The 13,345-nt window shown below is 36.6% G+C and overlaps 1 protein-coding gene across 7 annotated transcripts in view; it reads left to right on the forward strand.

Annotated features, from left to right (window-relative positions):
- Nucleotides 1-13,345, forward strand: part of MLLT10 (MLLT10 histone lysine methyltransferase DOT1L cofactor) — a 125,392-nt gene that overhangs the window by 77,494 nt on the left and 34,553 nt on the right. The window lies entirely within an intron of this gene.

The following is a 13,345-nucleotide window of genomic DNA, read 5'->3' on the forward strand; positions in this document are numbered from 1 at the left end:
AGTTCAAGAACTTGGCTGTAAATTGTAGGAGAAAACTAGATGGCTGGGAGGGTGCTCGGGCACAGGAAAGTCAGGAAGGACATAGCTGCCAATAGAGGCAGTTATAGAACCAAGGAACCAAGACAGTGGCCCTTTTTTCCTTCCAGAATAAAACACCTTTTTTCCTCTGCCTCCTACTAATTTATGGAGTGTTGAAGGGAATAGTGGTAGGGGAACACTTCTCCTTCTGTTCTATGCTGAGGCTTGGGGAGAGTCTAGAATTAGCTCCATCAGTCCCAAGGAGGACGGCTCAAGTGCTGGCTTTTCCTCGTGTAACTGGATGAGGTCTGTGTTAGAACAATGTTTTAAAGGAATTCTGTTAAACGGGCTGTTTTCTTACTAGGATCCTTTGCGTATCTCTCAGAGTTGGATGTCTGCAGCTGTCGATCTTTTCCATTAATTGGTCTCTTCCATGAATTTGTGTAATAATTTTTGAAGCCATTTATGCTGTTAATACCTCAAAAGTGAGAAGTGAGTTTCAAATCTTTATGCATTGTAAAAGGATGTACTTTTTCCACAACTGTTGCTGATCATATTTTGATACCTCTCTGAATACAGTGAATAATCATTAAAATGTTCAGCATCTTTACAGGGTTTATAATTGATAAGTCTGTAATTTCCCTGTTACCATTTTTAGACCTATATATCTTAAGACATTTTTGTCATTCATGCTATATATCCTTCCTAACTGTTCTAGATGTCTCTTAGTGCTACTTATATCCTCTTCTATGAGATGTAGATAGTATTTGAAATACGGGTGCAACATGAATTTTTAAAGTATCATAATTATGCTTTTTCTGTTCTCTTCTGATGATTTGAAACACCATATTTCTCTTTTTTTTTTCATCATTGCATGATAGTTTTGTTACTTCCTATTGGAAATCTTAAGGATTCCAGAAGAAGGGACTTTGAAAGTAAGAATCAAAGTTGTGAATCCTTTCCTCACATATTTATTTCATTGAAGCACATGATTATTGTGAAAAGTTCCTTCTGCACGGTAGCAGACTATTAAAGTGTAATTCATGTGTCCTTCAACTGGCATTGTTCTCTTAAGGATCGTATATACTGTCAGTGTTAAAAAGAAGTTTTCCCCCCACATTTAGTAGCTGCAGTTGGAAGTGGTGCTACTGCACTTTGTTTCCCCTGCTTTATTTCACTGTTCTCCTACTTTGTGTTACTGAGTTGCCAGAAAAGTGTTGTTTTAACCCCATGTTGCTGTCTAGGTCTACTGAACTGTTTTGTCAGGTCTTTAACAGCATCTCCTCCTCATTTGTCTATGAAATGTGTATGTTGTAGTAATACATTTAGCATTGTGGCATATCTAGTGTATTCTGCTTTAAAACTTTCTCATACCTCTTGAGTGATGCTCATTGTATTGTGGTTGCTTGGGTTAATGATAGCTCCCATGTGGTACAGTTTTAAAGAAACAAAAGCAAAAGGTTGTATCTTCAGGCAATCTAGGGCTGAGCTTGTTTGAATAAAATAAAATAAAACCTGCCCACCACCATCCCCCCAAGCCCCCTTCCAAACCTACTCGATTATTCCTTGAATTTGAAAGGGACTTTCCTTAATATCGAAAGCGGTGGTGGATCAAAATGGCTGTTATTTCTTGTGCACAAAAGTTGAGCATAACTGGAACAAACTGATAGAATAATAATAATAAATAAAGGCTATAATGAGTAGATGTGGGTGAAACGATTCTGCTGTTGAGGGTGGCAAACTGCAGTTGCATTCTGTTCTCTGAATCTGCCCAAATAGTATAATGTATATGATTCCAGACATTAGTAACTGTGCATTTAAGTAATATTTTTTCTGTGTAAAGTAGTAGTTTTGCTTCTAAGTATATTCTTGTACATTTTGTTAGTTCTCTGAAAACTGTTGAGAAAGTTAATTAAAATTATCAGTTTCAGTTTTATTGGATTAATGCACTTTTGTCAAGATTCATTCAGGATTTTGTATATTGTGGGTTCTTTTCCTGTACCACAAAATGAAAAAAAAAAACCCCAACTGTATATTTTACAGTACAGACTTTGTATGTAAAGCTTTAATTGAAGTTTTCGAAATTTTAAAAGTTTTTCAATTGAAATACCTTTGGCTAGTTACTTGAGTCAATAGATAGAAGTCAAGGCTTTTTGTTTTATTTTGTTTTCTTTTAAAATTACGTCTGAATTAGTTTTGTAAAAATTGAGTGTCAATGACAGAAGTTTAAGGTGTCTTTATTGTTAGTTCATTTTTTTAAAATCCTTATGTTCAGAATAGCCTGGCAGTTAAAAAATGGGTTGTGACAGCAATCTTCGGTAGTTTCCAATGGTGATGAGAGCAAAGAAGAAAAATAAAGCATTCAAGGCAATTACCCTGTTGGAAGATGAACAGTTATTACAGCTAGACCTCAGAGGCTGATGCAGGTAGAAAATGCATCCATGGAAGTATGACAGAGGTGCTCACCACACTCACTTGTAAAATCCTTCATTCAATCATCTTGTCACACCAGATGTGTAAGCTGAGGGATTTGTTCATTAGTAGTGTGAAAAAGTGAAGTAAGCTGAAACTGAAATAATTCTGTAGTCATGAGGTCATTATCCTAATCAGGAATAAACTGGTGGCATAAGTGTAAGAGGACCAGCATCTGCATGATTGTCACCACTCTGCAACTGGGCATTGAAGTGTCCTGATGCTGCGGAGGCTCTGTTAGAGACTTCAGCCACTCAGCAGAGGATGTGAGTGTGCTCTGGCACTTCAGGATCAGAGATCAATACTCTGTGAAAACCCCAACCCTTGAAGGAAAGGAAATTCATGTGAGCATCTCCTTTGGTGTGCCACTAGTTGTACATTCTTTCTCTCTGCGTATCTGAGTTGTTCTTGAACTGAGCTCTCTGAAGTCCAGGGGACACAACCATTTTCTTTTAAACTTCTTTATTGCTTGAGTTTGTCTCAGTCTATCAGTGAAGCAAAACAGATGCCTCGTGATTAAAATTGGCAAGGCAACTTCGTTTGAGTTTTTAAATTTGTTGCAGACAATGAAATTGAAATCAGTCTTTTGTTGGGAGGATTGATTGCCTCTGAAAGTATTTGAATTTTTATTTGTAATAGTAGCTTTAGAATGCAGCTAATTGGCGTGTGCTGGAATGTTCTTATACTTGACATTTAAAATCTAACCAACACTGATAAAAGAAATATAAGTAAAAAATTATAGTGGATAGAAATAAATCCATTTTACAATTTGAGCTACTGTAAATGATCAGAGCTCTAATACAAGAAAGATGTATTCAGGTATATTATTGTTCACTGCAATTCCTGTCTATACATATATTCTTTTGTGTGTCTGTTAAACATGATCTTAACATGAAGCCCTTTTTCTCCTAACTCAAAAGCTTTCTCGAAGTTGATGAATGCCATACATAATGGTAAGTTATATTAGAATCTTTTTCAGAGATTCATTTATCACAAAGGGTAGCCTTTTGTGGAAAAGCCTGATTGAAGGTCTGCATATTCTATGGATTGAGTGAAATACAGGTCTGCAGTGCGTCAATTGTTCAGTACTTGAGTGAAAACTTTGTAGATTGTCTGCAGGAGCCTGATAGGTCAATAGTTCCTCAGTTCTCTTTTTATGATCTTTTTGTGTGTGTGAAGTAAAACGATAGCAGTTTTATTCCAGTTCTGAGATTCTTTTCTTTAATTTTGTGAATAGTGTTTCTAGTTCTTCTGTAGTGCTCCATTCATAGGTGTGTTATAGTGGTGTCTACCTCAGGCATTCTCCCACTTGCCTTCCTGACTACTTAAATTACTACAAGTAATACATGTGAAGGTAGCCTTGTTTTGTCCATTCTTTGTTCTGACAGCCTGATGCTGCTCATTTGTGTCACTGATAACAGAACTATCAGTTTCAGAGGGAGAAATATTGAATCTTTAATGGATCTAATTGCAGCTTCCCTTTAGTATTCAGTATTGGCTTTGTACCCTTATTTCTGTATTCACTGATAGCAAGTGGAAATGAAATATATCTTATTAAATTAGACCTTGGTTTACTCTTTCAAGGCTTTGTTTATTTGTAAGAAACAACCATCTTTACATCATCTTTACAAGTTACTGAAAGATTTTAAACTCTCTCATGAGGCTAGTTTGAAGATGATCAAGTTTATTTCCCAATGTGATATTTAATTGGTGTCAGGTGATCTGTTAATAAAAATAGGAATTTTTTATCCTTTGGTGTCAGGAAAATAGAAATTTTCTTATTGCTGTGCAAGTATGTTGGAAGAGCAGTGCTGTATACACTGTATTATATTGACTTTAGTTCAGCATATGGAAATGAATTTATATGTTTGAAACTTTGCATGGTGAAGTTCTTAGCATTTTAAGCTACAAATCATTAAGGTTTTGTTTTTCACACTGTCAGAGCTATGAATTACATCTGTTAGGCAAATGTCTACAGTAGTGGGTCTCTTAAATAATAATATTACATTAAATTTATATTTCATAGTCTACATGTGGTGAGAAATATTGAAATTTCTCTAGATTTGCTTTGCTGTAGTAAAATAGGTTTAGCTTTTTGCCTTTTGATATAGGGTTTCCCTCTCACTCTCCCAGGTATACAAAGCACCAGCTTTGAGATGAAGGAAAGCAAGCTCACCATTTTTCTGAACAAAAATAAAACATCTGAAGGGTATCTGACAAAGTGTGCTGAATTTGGAACTTGGTGAGTTTCTGCTATTTTATAAGCAGAGCCTTTTTGCTGTTTAATGTTGAGGAGATATAGGTTCACAACAGAGTACAGAATAGAAATGGATGGAACAACATTTGTGACTTCTTTTCACATTGCACTGTTTGTTTTTTAAACTAATAGCATAGATGTTAGAAGAACATACATTGACAAGCAGTAATAATGCTTTATATGACTTACTGTTGTGGAGCAGCATAATCTTCATGTTTGTTTTAGAATGGTGTTTGGACAGGGTTTATCATTTAACCTACCTTTTTTGAGGGTGATAGTGATGTTTCATGGTACTTTCCCGGGTTTAAGTTGGTTTCTTTTTTTTTCTCCCAGTATTGCAGGGCTCTTGTTTTGGTAGAAGCATATATATATGGGTGAAATCAATGAGGGTAGGTAGAAATTTTGAAAGTATGAACAGCAAGGAAAGATCCTGTCATGTATGTATATAGGATGAAAATAAAGTGTTCAAGCTTGAGATAAATATTTAAATAAAGGAAGATCATTTACTCCAACAGCATATTCAGATTACGAGTTAGGCAGTCCTGAGGATTGTGTCACTGTCAGTAAGGAGTTTTGATGGAATCTGTATCCAGAGCTTGTTTTTCCATTGCACTGAGTTTAAGCTGACTGCACATCAGCAGTAAAAGACCAGAAAGAAAAACTGTTTTATTTTGAGTGGAGACAAATAGAAGTTTGGAGGAGAGAGGTTTGTTTGTTTGTGATAGTTATGCTGTACAGGTGGTGGGCGAAGCCTGTCAGTTGAAATTTGGTGCTGACAAACTGTAAAGGATGAAAGATAATAGCTGAAGTGTTGAATGTGGTTTGAAAGGGTCTAGTCCTGAAAAAGAGGGCTAGAAAATGGAGCCATGCAAGCTGTATCCTCCTGGTAAGGTGCCTGCCTTTATAGAAAGGAGTCAAGACACTTCAAGGCAGACAGTGGCACACTGCAGTTTTGCCAGTAAGAGACTTTGTATATTCAGTGCTGTGTTTTGTGGTTTTATGGTCAACTTCTTGTATTTTTCATGCTTTTTCAAAAACTTTTAAAAATCCTCACAAAAATTGCAGTTGAGAGATGTGAAGTTTTCACTGCTAATCACTGTGTGATAACAATGTGCTTTGTCCTTCTCAATCTTACTCTGGACTTTACAGTCAGACTTTTTTGACTTGGCCTTTCATTCTCATTTCTTGTTTTATGGGCCTAATACTGAAAAGGAGCAAGGGGGAGTACAGACATACATGTCTGTTGATGATTTTAATGCATACTTTAAAAAAAGACTATGGGAAACAATGACCTGGTTATTTTATGTTAGAGTTAGCTGTAAATTGTAATGTTTATTGTAGCCTTTCTGTGGCTACTTCTGTTCTTGCTTGTTCTGTCTTCTGTCCGTTTTATTTCATACTTCTGTTGCTGTTTTCGGGTCTTTGTTTTTGGTTGTTCTGTCTTATGCTAGTTTTTGAGTTGCAGTGAGGAGAGTTATAGCACAGAACAGACATCCATTGTGCCAAGTCCTGGTGCTGTGATTGGCTTTAGAAGACAATGCATTTCCAAAGAAACTTCAGTTTTGTAGCCTTTGGCCTCTGCATCTGTGCAGGCAAAATTTAATATATATGATATGATTTTTTTAACAAGATAACCTGAACTAAACAGAATCTGTATTGAGCATGAATTAAGATTTTGGAATCTAGCCCAAATTGGGCAGAGTTTTTCAGTGTTAATAAAAAGGCATCTGCCTCTATTGAAGCATGGAAACAATAGTGCCCAGCTAAACTATGTAAATTGTAAAAAAAGAAGAACAAGATAAGGGCACATTACAAAGTAATTGAAATAGTTCCTTTATGCACATTTTTTTTGGAGTATTGAGTAATTATTGTTTGGTTGTAAAATATTACAACCTTAAGTGTAGTTATCTGTCCATGAGATTCTAGAATACCACTTCAAAGCTTTAGCTGTTGCTAATGACAGCTGTATGTAGTCTTTCACCAATTTGGGCAACAGCTGTTCTCCCCTCTCCCAGCTTCCCACTGGAATCCAAAAGAGAGAACTTCGGAGGTAGAAACTCCAGTAAAAGACTGTATTATGTGAACAGTGAAGAGGAATCTAGTGCTTCCAGTGACTCACCATTTCAGCACTGAGGTAGATTACTGTCAGAAGAGTTTGAAGCTATGGTGTGTTTTCAGAGATCTTAAGCAAACATGGTAAATTTTCTCTGGAAATCATTAAGAAATGTAGATCACAAGTGTCGTGCTCCTACTCAGGGAACTCACTAAGTGAGGTTAGAACTGCTTTGGTTTTAGTTTGTCATACTTAAGTGACTTAGGCTTGTGTGTATTAGCTCACCATACGAAAGTGAACAACTACATAAAAGTTAAGATCTTTATCAATTGTTCTTCCGTATCTGTCCAGCTTTTTCTTTTACAAGATCTTTCTGTGCTGTGACACACTTGAACTACAGGTCTTTCCTGTAGTTCTGAGCATATGTGTCTCAGATACAATCATGGAGCTCTTTATCTTAGTGCTCTATTCTAGAAGAATACTTCAAAACATTTTGAATCAGACTAGAATACGCATGAAATTCTTAATGTGTCTTATTTCATAAAGCTGAATTAGTTATGAAATGTAAACAGGCAGTTATAAAGCATTTCAGCAATTATTGTGGGAAATCGTCTGGAGGAAAGAAGTGAAAGGAGGTTTGTCCCTCTGTCAGCTATCTTCCACTACTACACTATCAAAAAAAGACTGCACAGTTTAACTAAGGTATAACTTTGCCATGAGGCATGGTATGAAAAGTTACAACTGCTCAGAAAGGACTGGAAGAAATTCACTGGGACAAGGTTGGAAGCCAATTTAAGGCTAATAATTACAAAGACCATTCCTCAAGCTCCAAGTCCATACGTTATAGATTTCTAGAGACTAGGAGAACATTTGAGGGAAGTATTACTACATGCTTGCCCTTTTTTTGTGTACTTTGGTAGCTATTATTGTTCACTGTTAGAGACAGATACAGTGGGCTAGAAAAACGACACAGTTCTCCCAGTGTTCCTAGATCAGCATGTCATTCACCTGTCTTCTTGTGTCACATTTAAACCTTTTCTCTCAGAGAGCAAATTCATCTTGAGTTGGCTATGAAAAATGTGGGTTTGAGCCCTTCTGCAGTGGAGAGCTGTAGTGTAAGACCTGTATCAGCTTGGAATAATTGGAAGTGGGAAAAGGCACACTGCACCAGGAAGTTGTAACCTTTCTGACAGGGGTTTAGGCAGTTTTGAAATGTTGTACTTAAAAATCTGCGTGTGGAAATAAAAGACTAATTGAGGGCTGTGCACTGACTGAGCTTGGTCTAAGCAACTTGTAAGTGTTGTTTCATGTTAGTTAGCTGGTATATGTATTCCTTACTGTTGCAATTTATTGAAAAGTGAGTTCTGTATCACTGCTGACGTGTGGTCGTTAACAAACGTGGAATCAAGTATAAAATACCATTGTTCACTCTCACAGGTGGGGCTAGCTGAACACAAGAGTAGACCATTTTGGTAGCTACACAGATCAGTTCCGATCCTTCAACCTTATGCCATTATTGAATACATTTCTGACTGACTGTAGACAGCTGTACAGTCAGGGTTTTGAACATAGGGATGGGAGTAGGCAGAAGAGATTGACCGAACATCTTTTGCTGGCTGAGCTGTCAAGGATTTGAGGATAACTTTAATGGAGTTTGATAGCAGACTTCAGGTATTTGCTATATCTGTGACTTGGCTATGTTAAATTGTTTTCTTCAGTTATGTCAAGGTTCTTGTCTCAAAACTCTTGTCAGGAGTTTTGGTCTTCGTATATAAATCTGATCTATAGAGTGTAGAGTATTCTCAAAGTGAATAATTGTGGCAGTCTGCCTTCCGTCAGTAGGTATGAAACTAGAACAGTTGTTCCAGTTTGAAAGCTCGTACACTTGTATCTTCCCTCCTCCCCTCTACCCCCAGCAGTATGTACTCTTTGGGTACTTCAAGTCTGGGAGCTTTTTTTCCTTCTGCCTTATCATGGAGAGTACTCAGAATACCCTTCATGAATGGAGGGCATTGACTGTTGATCTGTGACAGGCTGTTGTGCTTCCATCAAAAATGGATGCCCAGTTACTGAAAGGGAGGGAATGGTAGCCTGTTATCCAGCTGCAGATCGGTATTACTTGCATTACTGTGCACTTCTCGAACTGTTACTGCAGAATCTTTTAGAAACCTCTCTGAAGGTGAACTCTTACCACTTTGTTCATCAGCCGCAGGAAAACTGCTTGATAATTTCTTAGATTTCGGGTTTCTTCATGAGGGAAATAGATTGATCCTTAGCATCCAAGCTCATTATCTCATAAATTGAAATGAAATTCTCTTGCTAGCTCAGCAGTTTCATATACAACTTTCTTCTCCTTTTGGACAACTGTCAAAATAACCTGTTTTTATTTGCTTGTGTTTTGCATTAGATTCACTTTAGTTTATGTCCATATTACAAAGTAATGTAGAGGGGTACCTCTTCCACTGTTAAATTTTACTGGAATAGAACATGTTCATCCTTATATAACAGAACTTAATTTTTTTCTACACGTTTAGTTACTAATTAATGGACTGCTTTATGCAAAGGCACTTTTTCATTTTGCTCGATATAGAAAGTTGTCAGTGGGTTTAGGGGAGACTTTTTGAGATTACCACAGGAAGTGAAGGTGCTGAAAATGTGTATATAGCTTCAGTTTTTGTAAAGAAGTTCTCATAACTCAAAATTCCCTTTTATTACTGTGAGTTCTGCTATAAGGCCCCTTGAGGTTGTTGTGCCTGCCCCATGTCCATCTGTCTTCCCCTAAGTAGCAAGGTTCTGTAGTTCTGTGCAACTTTTGTGGACTTGTAAGTTTACATTGTAAGAATAACCTCCTTGACCATATACTGCTTATTCCTGAAGTTTTGGCAAAATGCTAAGATGAGCAACCTATGACATATTAAAGATAACTTCCTCTTTTCACAATTGTTTCAAGAGTTCCAAATTACTGACCTACAAAAGAAAATACAGCTTTAGGGAGAACATTTTCCAAGCCTCCTAGGGAAGCAGTCTACACATTGTCTCTTGATTTTGGCCCGCAGTAAGCTTTGAGTTTCTTGTCCAATTTTTAGCAAAAAAAAGGAGTCTAAAACATGTAAGTTCCTGTAATAGGAATGGACGGTGTATGGCTACAAAAGTAATCACTGCTTGTTTTGTCTCTTGCTGAACTAGGCAGTCACCAGCATAGGAAGGGAACGTAAGGGATAACGGAGGGGGCTGTAGTACTAGAAAATAAGAACTGAGGATTTCATAGCTAGATACAGAAGTTGTAGTGGAGAAAGCTTAATGTATCAGTGTTGTTTGTGAGATGCAACACTGTTGAAAGCCAGAATTTAATCTCTTATATTAAGTCTTCTGCTCATGTAACTACTTACTTTTGCGATTTTGAATAAAATCACTAAAATTGTGATTTTATCACTGTGTGTCACCTGGTGGATGTTGCTGCAATGCTAGTTCTTAGTCGAGGCTGTTTTGTTTTTCACTATTCTTGAAGTTCTTTTTTTTTTCTCTACTAGCTGTTTTGTCATTGATTGTCAGCAAAAAAAGAATGCATTTTTTCCCCAATATGCATTATCTGATGTGTTCTCTGCTCTACAGTACTACACAGGCAGTTACTTGTTGTCCAGAGATGCCTTTTTTTTTTTGTTGCCTTTTTTTAAGCCTTTCACTCCAACAGTGCAGGCTCTATGTGCATTTTATCTGTTAGAACCTGAAATTAGTGTTGTGCAGCTGTGCTCGTGGTGTTACACACAGTCAGGGTTTACCTGAACAGGGTTACATTTCTGTTTCCACCTGGAGCTGAAAGAACTGTGTTCTCTTCAAAATGCTGAAGATTATATTTGACCATGCTATTTATGCTTCTGGCAAATTACACAATGCCATTCATCACAAGTTATAGCTACTTGGCTTTTCAGTAATATGGGAAGAAAGTCAAGGTGGTTGGTTTGTTTTAAACATCAGTGTAGTTTACAGTGATTTGTTTAGGGTTTCGTTATTATTCATTCCTGATCCAGAAAGGAATTTATCTCTCCCCAAACATCAAAGGACAACTTAGTGCTTTTGAGACATTTCAAATGTGTTCTGTCTTGGCTTTCTAATATGATATGCACCTAGTTTTTACACAAGTTTTTTTGAAATGGCGTGAAAATCAAGGAATTATTTGTATTTTTAGCGTACACTTCTTATTTGAATGCTCGCATGGAGTAATATCTTGGTTGCATGACTAGTTCCACAAGGTGCATGTACTTTATGTGTTAAGTAAGGTATTGCTAAATAAAAATACTTATCCCAAACAGAGTGTGCGGATAGGTCATATTTGTCCTGTATTTTGCAACAGCAACAAATAGTGTTTTTAATACTACTGCAGCTATTGGCATCAAATATTAGCTTACCTCATTCCACTGGCAAACTAGTTTACTGCTTGTTTTTCTTTTGAAATATTTTTATGCCTGTGATTTCATAACTATCTTGCTTGTATTCCAGAATTTTATTTTTAAGAGGAAGAATAAACCTTATCATTAAAATAGAAGCAGCAGAAGCTCTGCAGTTACTAAATGTGTAAGATTTTTAAAAATTAAGAAAAAATCTACAAGAGCTTTAAAATTTTGGAGTTGTTTTCCCTTTCTGGCAAAATATCCTACTTTTTTAATACTTGACTCTCACCAAAAATTTTGTTTTCTCCTCTCATTACTATTGATATTTTATGAGAGTGATAGTATTTGTGGTGATGAGCTCTTATGATTTCATCATAGGTGTTGTGATATTTCATTATTTTTACTCTTAAAATGTATGGTTCCTGAAGCCTGATAATTGCATGAGAATCTAATATTTTTAAAGAATGTTTGTATGTTTAATTGTTTTCATGCATTCAAAAAACAAAGGGGCAAATCTCATCCTTTTTATTAATTTGAAATTGCTGATTAAAAGCAGATAAATCTTTTGAGGACCTGGGCTATATTTCAGCTTTCGTGGTTGTCGTTGTATCACATTTAAGAGCAGACTCAGTATCAAGGCTGTTTGTTAATCGTGTTCATTTTGGTGGTGTGTAGGGACAAATGAGAGCAGGATCCATAAAACATACTGTGTAGTTAGATGAGGCAGATAAAACTGGGAAAAGATCATTACAAAGTGAACAGTTTAAGGATCTTAACTGCTAATAGTGCCAAACTGTAGATTTTGGGGATGGTGACAAAAAAGAAAAAAAACAAGGAGGGGGAGGTGTACTAAGTGGAAAAAGATACAGAAGTCAGAAGAACAGCAGAGCAGGTATTGAATTGCACTGTAATGAAGAGATTGGGGAGAAGATGACAAGTCACTAACCTTGGTTAGGCAGGAAAAAAGTGTTGTCAGGATGTGTCTTCAGCTGTTTTTTCGTATCTTCTTTCTCTGCTGGGACTGGCTGATTTTCTCTTCCATTTTTCTTGACAGTTAATGGAGGCAGGGAATTTAAGATGCATCAGTGTTTGCATATTATGTGTGGGTTTGGATGATGTTAGTCTCCCTTGACTGCCTGTGCTCAGAGGGATATCTGGGTGGCAAGTGGTGTTTTAACATTGAGTATCTTCTTATTGTCACTGCCTTCTTCAAATCCTTATTTGTATGAGTGACAAACTAGCTCCACCCTTTGCCTTCTAACTGGCATTTCAGTTCTGTTGCTTTTTTTGATCTAACCATGTTCATTCTACTTCTGTTTACTCCCTGTGGCACTCTTCCTCTAACTGCAGTTCAGTGCTACCATGCTTGATATTCCTTGGCCAGCTGACAGCTCACTTATCTAATGCACGTGGAGCCTAACGGTTTCATAGACAGGTACTACTTCTTGTCCTGGGCTTCTGGTCAGTAGGGGTTTTTTTCCCAACCTCTATAATGAACTTTACCCTGCATGTAGATGAACAGAAGTAATGGCTTCACAGAGGGGTATGAACTCTTCCTATTTAAATTGCTAACGTGCAAGTCTGACTAATGTTAATGTATTTAGTCATTTGTTTGTTGACTGTTCTAGCAGAAATGTTAGTCAAGCATTCATATAGATCATGGATGGAATTTTTGTTTGTGAATAAATGAAATACCACCAGTTCTATGGGCAAATCTGAGTACTTCGTCCTCAGACTTGCTGTCAGTATTTTTCTGAAAAAGCACAAGCAATCCTTAGCTGCCAAAATTACAGTTTTGGATAAATGTATGTTGTTTAGAAACATTTACTTTAAAGTTAAAAAGTATTTTTTCCATTTGTGTGGTGTATGTTCAGTTATATAGCCCAATACTTCATTCTTTACTTAACAGTAATTCATGTAAAGAACAAACTCTGATAGCAGACTCGGCCGAAGGCAGGCATTTTAGCCAAAAATTCTGCTACTGTTAATATTTGAGCAGTTTGTAACGCACATAAGTGTTTGATTTATCACACGTTTTACAAAAACTTAAAACTGAATCAATCTGTGTTCCCTGAACTGTAGAATGTCAAATGACAAGAGCACTTTTATCAATCAGCATGGTTAGAATTTCAATACAGGAGCTTTCTGCATTATGTA

The sequence above is a fragment of the Chiroxiphia lanceolata genome, chromosome 1 (genome assembly GCF_009829145.1).
Source record: "Chiroxiphia lanceolata isolate bChiLan1 chromosome 1, bChiLan1.pri, whole genome shotgun sequence".
NCBI classification, from domain to species: domain Eukaryota; kingdom Metazoa; phylum Chordata; class Aves; order Passeriformes; family Pipridae; genus Chiroxiphia; species Chiroxiphia lanceolata.